General features: G+C 43.8%; 1 protein-coding gene across 2 annotated transcripts in view; it reads left to right on the top strand.

Moving 5' to 3' along the window:
• Nucleotides 1-393: 393 nt before the first annotated feature.
• Nucleotides 394-10,591, top strand: part of CDC42 (cell division cycle 42) — a 50,163-nt gene continuing 39,965 nt past the window's right edge. The window contains exon 1 of one of the 2 annotated variants that reach the window (XM_032767882.2): nt 394-495. The gene's annotated coding sequence lies outside the window, so the exon portion shown is untranslated. The remainder of the gene's footprint in view (nt 496-10,591) is intronic. The other variant, XM_032767881.2, reaches the window with a different exon arrangement.

The following is a 10,591-nucleotide window of genomic DNA, read 5'->3' as shown; positions in this document are numbered from 1 at the left end:
GGAGATGGGGCAGGGTGCTGGGGTGATGGGTGCGCCCAAAGGGATGGAGTAGGGCTCTATAGCGATGGGTGCAATGGAGCGTCCCGGGGGATGGGGCACGGTGAGGCCGCAATGGGCACAATGGGGCACCCCGGGGGATGGAGCAGGGTGCTGGGGTGATGGGTGCGCCCAAAGGGATGGAGTAGGGCTCTGTAGCGATGGGTGCAATGGGGCATCCCGGGGCATGGGGAGGTGCCGCGTGCAATGGGCGTTCCCGGACAGACGGGGGGAGGGGCGAACCCCTGAGTGGGAGGAGACCGTCCCGGGGTGGGCGGGGCTACCACCGCGAGGAGCGCAGGGAGGCGGGGCCGGGAAGTTCGCTACTCAGCGGACCCAACCTACAGCCTTTCTTGTGCCAGCCCCTCCGTACGTGCGCGGTGACGTAGCGTGCGTGCCCCTGCTCCTGAGCGTAGGAGAACCCGCACAGAGTTGCCAACGCCCGGCGGAGACTCTGAGGTGAGGGAGTGCGGCGGGGAGTGGGATCCAGTGAATCTCGGGGGGCGCCTCGCCTCGCGCTCGCCATGCAGGGGGGATCGCGGGCATTGCCGCGCGCGAGGCTGGGGGGCTCTTCCCGGGAGCGGGCTGGGCCCGGCCATGGGTTGGGTGTTCGCTGAGCCGGCCTCGGTGCGCGCCGCCGTAGTAGCAGGGATCTGGGCCTCCCGGGCGCAGCGGGGCCGGTGGGCCGTGACCGTTTGTCTGCGGGCGGGGCTGCAATCTCCGGGCCCCGGGAGCTGGCGGGTGTTTCCGGGGGTAGGGGGCGGATACGGGGGGGGGGGCGCTCGCTCGCTTCCCCCTCCCCCGCGGCGCCGACTTCCTGCTTGTGCCGAGCCGCCGACATTTTATAGCACTAGGGAGGGATGTGGGACCCGGCCTCTGCGCTCGCCCCTCCCTGGGCCGGGGCGCTCGCGCCTTCCGTCCGTTCTGAACGGCCGCAGCGCCTGTGTCCGCTCCCAGCCTGGGGAGGGGGCTCCGGCGACCCCTGCTATCGCGGCCGTCGCTGTGGGTGGGGTACGGGAGGAACACGCCTTGTGCTCTCCCTGCTCTTCGCAACTGCTGCCTCAGCCTGCCTGGGAGCCCAGTTGCCGAGGCTGGGTCTGCACTACCACCCTGCTAACAAAGATCCACAGGGAGCCCAACGCGCAGGCCTGTGTGTGTAGAACCATTTATAGTGGGCGGCCTGGGCTGCACTCCCAACATGGAAGGCTTATACTTCCGCCATGCTGGGAGCAGAGGGCTCAGCACCTGGCTATTCCCTGGCATATGCTGCACATTCAAGCTTTTTAACTTTAAATTCAGATCTCCAGTACTTCACTGCTCTGTCAAGCTAAATGTGTAAAAGGGACAGAAACCATCCTGTCTTTGTCTGAGGTACATGTCGCATAGAATATCGGGGCTGGAAGGGACCTCAGGAGGTATCTAGTCCAACCCCCTGCTCAAAGCAGGACCAATCCCCAACTAAATCATCCCAGCCAGGGCTTTGTCAAGCCTGACCTTAAAAACCTGATGCATCAACCACTATGTGACACTTGCGCAGAGTAGAGCTGGCTTAATATTACTTTACCAGCTTTATCTTTTCATTTCCTGATTCTTGTTCATTGACTATTTTAACTGTAATATTGTGGCACTTTATAGACTAACAGACGTTTTGGAGCATGAGCTTTCGTGGGTGAATAGGCACTTCATCAGATGCATCATACTCCAAAGTGTCTGTTAGTCTATAAGATGCCACAGGATTCTTTGCTGCTTTTACAGATCCAGACTAACACGGCTACCCCTCTAATACTTAACTGTAATATGACATTAACTTTTTGGTATACTTGTATGTTATGAGTTCAGCCTTCTGGTCCATTGTCTAATGCCCTAGAATATATGAATACTAGTTTGTCTAAAAGGATTGCAGGATTGTTTTTTACTTAGTCAATGAACAAAAGAGAATGAATGAAAGTAACTTCCTTCCTAGATATTTTAAAGTTGATTTACTTGAGCTGCAACATTAAGAGTTCCTGTCAAAAGAACCAGTAGTTTCATTTAACCTTGTTTCTTAATTCAAAAATAATTATTGGCATCATCCGAGTTATGATTTGTCCACGGAAGCTGCTTTCTTTGCCCTATTCTCCCTTGTAGCCCAGTCATGGGCTATCTCATGTAGTGCAAAAGCAGGTGCACAGAGGATAGCATACGTTTCCCTCCAATACCGTGTACATTTTTTGCCCCTTTTTAACTCTTTCCGTAGTCATGTCATTTTGTTTCTGGCTAGAGCTACAAGAGAATAAGATTCAGTGCTGCTTGGTGGATAGGCTGATAGATCACTTATAAATCCTCTTTACTCCTTCCAAATCTCAAATGTATTGTGAACTACTGTAGTGCGCAAACCCTCCCCCCTGTTTGTATTATAAGTGTTCTTTTGGCACCTCAGACTGTGCTTGCGTTAGCCCTTTTTTGTGTGTGGAAAAACTTCATGCTGGTGTATATTTACTAGTAGTAGCAACAGTGGAAATACTAGCAAGGGCAAGAGTCCAAGCAGTAGCCGCTATTCAACGTGCTGTGTGATGAAAGTTCTTGGAGCAGATCTTCACAAAAGGATGGTACAAAGCCTGTTGCTTTGTCTACGATAACACTCGTGAAACTCCACTGGATGTACTGTTAGCAATGCTGGGAATTTTTTAAAGCCAAATGCATAATGTAAACAAGACCACATTGAGGAAGCCATATTGGTTGACAGTAATACAGTCAGAAATACTTTAGTTTGGCCATTTGTCATTGAGTCCTTTGTCTGAGGTTTACCTGTGGGTATGGCTTGCTTCTGGGAAAATGAGGTGCATTTAAACTGTATGGCATTATAGATTGCAGTGCCCAGGAAGTTTGTTTTGTTTTTGTTTTTTTGTTTTTTGAAAGTGGGTTTGAGAAATGGGTCAAAAAATATCATGGTACTTCTTAGAGTAATACAGTAGATCTATAAATGTTCAGAGCTATCATTTTCAGTCAGTAAAGGGTTAACTTTTCCATAATGAAATAGAAATTATTTTGTTAGTGTCCTAAAATTTCTATCTGAAGCTTTTGGTCACTAGAAATACATGAATATTGCAAACTTCAAAGTACAATCTTGTAAAATGGCAGCTTATGCTAACCTTTGTTTTCCTTTGAGTGTGTTGAAGGAAAAATTAGCATGGAGAAGTCTGTTAGAAAAGAACATGTTGACATGTACAAGATTTATACATGTACAAGCACAGAATTGACTCAGCATGTTGGAACCAGTAGATCAATATTTCCATTATTACCATTCTTTGTAAAGAGAGCAACTTGTTTTAAAAGTCTGCATTGAGTAATTGAACAGAGAATGGTGACAAACACTGCTTCTGACGCAAGGTGGAACATGTCCAAGATTTAACTTGCTTTTGTGGTGAAACTTTGACGGAGCTGTATGTGCTTATACACCTCTACCTCGATATAACACTGTCCTTGGGAGCCAAAAAATCTTATCGTGTTATAGGTGAAACCGTGTTATATTGAACTTGCTTCGATCCACCAGAGTGTGCAGCCTTTCCCCCCCTGAAGCACTGCTTTACTGCGTTATATCCAAATTCATGTTATATCGGGTGGCATTATATCGAGGTAGCGGTGTATGTAACGTCTTATGGTTGTGTTTTTCATGACGTGTAAGTGATGCATTTAGTCTGATTACCTTGTAGCCAGATGTATGGTTTGCAGCAGGTAATCTGGGTGCTTTTTATTTGTCCATTCTCTTAGTACAAAAACAATGATAAATTGAAATGGAACTGATAAATAACTAATTCTATGAGCATGTGAGTCTATAAGTATCCGTTATTTTGCTCCTTGCTGTAAAATATCTAGTGTGGGTCACTTTCAGAGACAAATACAGGAGTAGGTGGATCACTGGTCTGATTCAGTGTAGCAGTCTCTTTCTTCCTGCTAGACCTTTGATCTAGTACCAAAACTAAAAAATCCTAGATCTTGTTAGCCATACCTATAAATAGTCTAAATTCAACTTTTTATCATTTGAATGTGTGCAACCCTGCAAACAAGGGCAGCTCTAGGTATTTTGCTGCCCCAAGCGCGGCAGGCAGGCTGCCTTTGGCGGCTTGCCTGCGGGAGGTCCCCGGTCCTGTGGATTTGACGGCGCATCTGCGGGAGGTCCGCCGAAGCCGCGGGACCAGCGGACCCTCTGCAGGCATGCCGCTGAAGGCAACCTGCCTGCCACCCTTGCGGCGACCAGCAGAGCGCCTCCCATGGCTTGCTGCCCCAGGCACCCGCTTGGCGTGCTAGTGCCTGGAGCCGCTGCTGCCTACAAATCAGGAAGATGTGCCTTGATCCCTGCTTGGAACCTCATAATATACATAATAACAATACTATAAGCCTGTGGCTCTCAACTTTTTCCAGACTGCTGTACCTCTTTCAGGAGTCTGTTGTCTTGTGTAGCCCCAAGTTTCACCTCAGTTAAAAACTATTTGTTTACAAAATCAGGCATAAAAATACAAGTGTCACAGCACACGTAGTACTGAACATGGCTTACTTTTTCATTTTTACCATATAATTATAAAATAAATCAATTGGAATATTAATATTGTACTTACATTTTCAGTATATGGAACAGTATAACCAAGTCACTATATGAAATTTTAGTATATACTGCCTTCACTAGTACTTTTTATGTAGCCTGTTGTAAAACTAGGCAAATATCTAGATGAGTTGATGTACCCTTTGGAAGACCTCTGTGTACCCCCAGGGATACAGAGAACCACTGCTACAAGCAACATGCATTATTACAATAACAGTAACCTAGATGGATTTTGTTTAACTGACTTGTAATATCAACAACCTATCAATGACTTTGTGTTCTTTAGGCACCCACATCCCATTGAAGTTCAGGGAGAGCTGGGATCTAATTTATTTAAGCTCCTTTGAAAATCCCAGCGATAATGAATGGGTCATAGGCTGTGTTAACCAAAGGAATCAGTGAGAGGGAATTGCCACCAATTCTGATACTTTAGCAGACTCTAAAACTGAGTGTCATGTATATTGTAGGGTTTAAATTTGGTGCAGAGCTGTGGATGTCTTGAGTTTGCACAGCCATATGGGAATACAGTCCATCTCCTGCTGCTGCTTTATAAGGCATTCTGTAGCCTATGTTACAGCTTCCAGCACATCCCTCCCTACAGTAGTGTGGGTATAAATGTCTAAAATCAGTGGGAAGAGCATAAAGGTGTGAAGAATTTAGTTTAAGGCAGGAGATGGTCTGTGGTTTTCTGCTACATATCCTGTAGTTAATTGAATTGCTGGGTGAAAAAAACAAGTCCACCTACCTTTAACTTTACTCTGTGTCTAGGGACTAAACTGATGCAAGCAAGGTCTAGATTTTTAGAGATACCCATATTTAATTGTTTGAACTGCTGCTTCTGTCTCTTGCTATTGATTCCCACTTTAAAGAGAAGCAGTTTATATCTCCAAATTGGACACAGCATCCTCAGTTGATAATCAGGTCACCATGCAGATCCCTATTCTGAATGAAAAGGAATGAGATGGAAGAGAGAGAGATTTTTGATACCATTATTAAATTTTTTAGAAATGGGGAAGAGAGACACGCACAGGTTTTTAAATCAACACTTCTGAATTTCAGATGTTCTGCTGGTACTTTACCTTCTGTCCTGTTTAGGATCTCTTACTACACCATCACTGCGTGAGCATCCAATTTTTTGTACACGTTACTTTCAACTATCTAAGGAATAGACAATAAAATTGAAAGCTGATCACATACCGTTCGTGAAGCATTTGTTTCATAGTATCGCCAGACGCATTATTCGGTATCTGGGCCCCGTTATGCTAAGTGGCATGGGCCTTTTCTGTATTTTGAAAATTTACACCACTACAATGAAATCTAGAAATGCCAGTGCTTAATACTGGCAAAGTTATGAGAAGGCACACTTCCTGCTCCAAAAAGCTTGCAAAGGAAATAAGACCAAATATAACGAGTCAATGTAACGAGAAGTGGGAGGGAATAGACAAGGCAAGAGAAGATTAGGAGCGTAGCCGTCTGTGGTTTCAACTTCATGGTTCTGAACTGAAACAAAATCTACCTTCTATTTCTATATAATATGGCTGTAGCAATAGCTAAAATTGTCTTAATTCCATTTTAACCACCTTTCAAACTGAAATTTACTATACCTGGTCTCTGTCCAATAGTGAAATTCTGTTTGGAAAAGATGAGCAAAACTACTTGTGTTTTTGTGAAATTAATGGGAAAATTCTTCCCCTGCTCAAACTACTTAAATGTGCAATTTTGTATTCTTTTGAAAACGGTTTCAAGCTGATGGAATTGGGTGAAGGAGATTGAAATTTTGCATGGGAATAGCCCTTAAGAAGTGTCTTCTTGCTGCTTGGTAAAAATCAGTCTTGATATGGTTGCTTTTTTAAGCCTTTGCTCATGTGCAGTAGAGTTGGTTTGATTTCAGCAAGTTTGACAGTCCAAGTGCAGTGTGTCCATGCTGCCTGATCCTCATGCACTATAAGCTTAATTCTGTTCTCTCCTGACCTTCTGCAGAGGTGGGTTTTAGAGATTTTTAAGCAATTATCAGACACATGGTCTTGTAAGAATTGCTGTTGCTCTCATTGAGAAAAGGCCTCCTTAGCTTATGCAGCAGTTCTCAAACTTCATTGCACCTTGAATCTGTTCTGACAACAAAAATACCCGGTGGGAGTATGACGGCGGAGCCTGAGCTCCACTGCCCTGGGCAGATTGGGGGGAGGCGGAGCCTGAGCCCCACTGCCCTAGGCTGAAGCCCTTGGGCTCCGGTTTTAGCCCAGGGTGACAGGGCTTGGGCTTTAGCCCTGTGCTCTAGTGAGTCTAATACTTGCCCAGGCAACCCTATTAAAATGGGGTTGTGACCAAGTTTGGCATCCTGACCCACAGTTTGAGAACCACTTGGTAATGAGCACAAAACTGGGAGGCAGGAGGTCTAGAGTTCTAAGATTTCCTTTTCCACTTTCTGCCCTCAATAATTGCTGTTTCTTCCTTCGGGAGGCCTCTGCATATACCTACTCTTGGGCTAAGTCACCAACAGCATTGTAAGCTTCTGAATTTTGTCAGGTCCATGCTCACCACAGCACTTGAATGGTCAGCACCTGGTGTTGCACAAGGGAGGTATGACTCTCAACTGCTTCACTTCCTTCCTGTGGTTAGGCTGCATGGAGAGGAACCTCTCTCTTTAATCTGGCTTTTGGCCAGGCTCCTAGCCCTCTTCAAATTGAGTTGGTTATTTTTGACAATGTTACAAATTTTTAAGTAGTCTGATGCTTTCAGGATACTTTTTGTGCCATCCTCCTTTCATACACTTGAGTGAAATCTGACACCACAGCTACTCACAGAAGGAGGCAAATATAATTTGCCTTTAGTTATCTCACAGATTACAATACTGCATTATGGTGGGATAGAATGTCTAGAAGGTGCACACACAGAGCACAATATTCTGAGACATCCACTGGACAGAGAGCTGAGAGGAAAGATGATCAAAACCAATTACATGGGCATGGTCTTATCCTTGCTTCAAAAAATGTGTGCTCAGCCAGTGACAGGAAGCCAGTGTGTCAGAGTAGGATATTGGCAAAAGTTAAACACTGTTAGCTTTCAGTTACTAATAGTGTTAACCTTGGGGTAAGCAAACACAAACAATGTCAAGAGTCAGCCGAACAACTAACCAGTTACAGACTAGCTGTAAAAGTTGTGAATAGGTATTTGAATTGGTGAACAAATAATTACATCCACAAACTGTAAAAGGGCATAAAAGTAACTTAAAAAAAAACTGACGTTTTTACCTACTGCAGGTAACAATGAATATCACTAAACTTAAGAGGCAAAACATTTTATTTTTCACTTTTATATACTTTGTGTTTAACAGCACTTCATTTATGGTCAGTTTCCTTGACCTTTCGCACAGCAGTAAGGCGATAAGAAATCTCTTTAACCAAAAAAGGGGTCAGTGGGTGGAGGGGAAGAATATTGAAACTTAAGGGAATGTATACAGCCTGAAATTACTTGCTTATTTTTTGAAAAATAAACAAGTTAATAAGAGTGGGGTGTGTGTCCATCCCTGTAACATTTTTGGTGAGGTGAAAATTGTTTCGGAGTGGAAATAGTTTGGAGTTAAGATAACGAGGAAGATAACATCAGTTTCTTAAGGCACTGTGAACAAGCATTTACATGGGATTGCGTGCCATTTTACTACACATGCTGTTTTGGTGATGAAGATAAACCTTAATTTTTATTTTTTGTAGGTGCTTGTAAGCTGCTGAAATTTTCCATGCTTGGTCTTAGTTTAGAAGTCGCTTTTGAAAGGGAATTTTGCTCAAATTAGCTCTCAACCAATTTGAATTAACAGGGGTAAAAAAAGTACTTACGTTTTTAGGTAGCTTTTTTTACCTGCAAACCTGGAAGCAAAACTTTAATATCAGAAGCCTTCAGGTAAGATGCTCTTTGGTTACTTTGTGAACTTTCAAAATAAGTACAGAAAGTAACTGAGTGTGTAGCTTCACTGCAAAAAGAGGTTGTGTGCTTATCTCAGGTTAGTTAACTTGACTTCAAATAGCAGTGAAGACATGGCACCTTGGCTTTTAGCTTTCCTTAGCAGCTAAAGTTAAAGCTTTTAGGGATGTGGGGAAGAGAGTTAACTTGAGCTGCTAACCAGAGTTAAAAGCAGTTGCCCTCACTACCATTTCACGTCAAGTTAGGAATACTCTTTTTTTTGTTTTGTTTTGTTTTGTTTTTGTTTTCTTTTTGCATTGGAGATGTACTCTGAGTTAAGTGTCTTGCTGTCATTGCAATCTAAGGGTATGGCTACACTTAGAACTGCACACTTTGAAGTGTGAGTGTGGTCGCAGCGCCAGCGCTGGGAGAGAGCTCTCCCAGCGCTGCACATACTCCACCTCCCTGTAGGGAGTAGCTTGCAGTGCTGGGAACGGCGCTCCCAGCGCTGGGGCACTGTTTACACTGGCACTTTGCAGCACTGTAACTTGCTGCGCTCAGGGGTGTGTGTTTTCACACCCCTGAGAGAGAAAGTTGCAGCGCTGTAAAGCGCCAGTGTAGCCAAACCCCAAGTTGTTAATTGTGCTACTTAAATACCTAGCTAGTAGACATGGGAAAGTCTCATGCTCAACAGAAGTAAGGTAGCTGGAACTTGAATTTGTGTATTTTATTGAAAATGGAAACTAAAATATGAACTTGAGTAATGTTAACAGTGCATTAATTTCTTGGAATCTGTCAGTTATATAGTTAACTGGGAAGTTCTGGGAACGGTCAAAAAGTTCAAGGGAGGTGAGTGAGTGGAATTGATCCATGTGGTTCCACTGTGTCCCTGATTCTATGCATTATGAAGCACATTTAGCCGTGGTTTCTAGAGAAATAATATGAATGCTGTAAATAGATTGTCAAGTCATTTAAAACACAGCTTTGCATCTGAAACCACTTTCAGAAATAGTTTCACTTTGTTCTAATGAGGACTTGTTAAATACGAGCATTCAACAAGCAAAATGCCTCGCTAAGCAAATTCCTTACTGGAGTAATCTGTGACTTAATCTCAAATCTTGTAATAATAGAGTTGATGTGTTGCAAATGAATTTTGATGTTCCAAAGAGCTTGATTAAATAAGTTCTCAGTTACCACCAGGCAGTTATTTACCTGTAGTGAACTTTTTAAGTTCAGCCAATCTATGCAATGAAACGGCCGCGGTTACATGGTCCATAAAAGAGGAAGCTGTGATGCAGCTGACGCTCAACAGGAAACTAATACAGGATGTGTACACAAATTTGAGATCAGTTTCCTCAGGCTAGATAGGTGTGTGTACGTTTTAACCTAAAAAAGAGGCATTGATGCAAGGATAAGTTACCAAACTTAGACTCAATGCTGGAAATGGAAAAGCTTCGTCTTTCATATCAGTTTTAATGGCTCATACTGCATATGTAACGGTAAAAACTTAATAGCTAATAGATTCTGGTTTTAGGGCTAGAAGGGATGTGATCATCTGATCTTTTGCGAACAGCCCATAGAATTGCCATCTAATTCTTGCAATGATCCCAATAACTTGTGGTTGAACTAGAGCATATTTTAACTAATCTGCAATGTGTGGATGACTATGTTCCCCTAGGAACCTTTTAGCTTTTTGTTTTAAATTTGGAAGTAAATCAAGAAACTTGTATTTTAATTTAATTACTGATGAGACTGTGCTTAAATAAGAAATCAAGGCATCTACTTCTGTAACTCTTTGGGTACGTCTACACTGCACGATTATTTCGAATTAGCTTAAACCGATATTACAAAACAGATCTAATAAAATCGGTTTAGCGCGTCCATAGTGGGATCCCGAAATCGATTGTTTGCGTCCATGGTCCAAAGCTACCATCGATTTCAGGAGCGGTGCACTGTGGGTAGCTGTTCCTCAGCTATCCCATAGTTCCCACTTCCGTGTTGAGAGCACAGTGCCTGATGGGGCAGAAAACACTGCCCCGGGTGGTGCTGGGTACAGCCTCACCCCTCCCTTTGTGAAGG

This window comes from Chelonoidis abingdonii, chromosome 23 (genome assembly GCF_003597395.2).
Source record: "Chelonoidis abingdonii isolate Lonesome George chromosome 23, CheloAbing_2.0, whole genome shotgun sequence".
Taxonomy (NCBI): domain Eukaryota; kingdom Metazoa; phylum Chordata; order Testudines; family Testudinidae; genus Chelonoidis; species Chelonoidis abingdonii.
The sequence above is the reverse complement of the archived record's forward strand: the minus strand, read 5'-3'. Positions and strand labels throughout refer to the sequence as shown.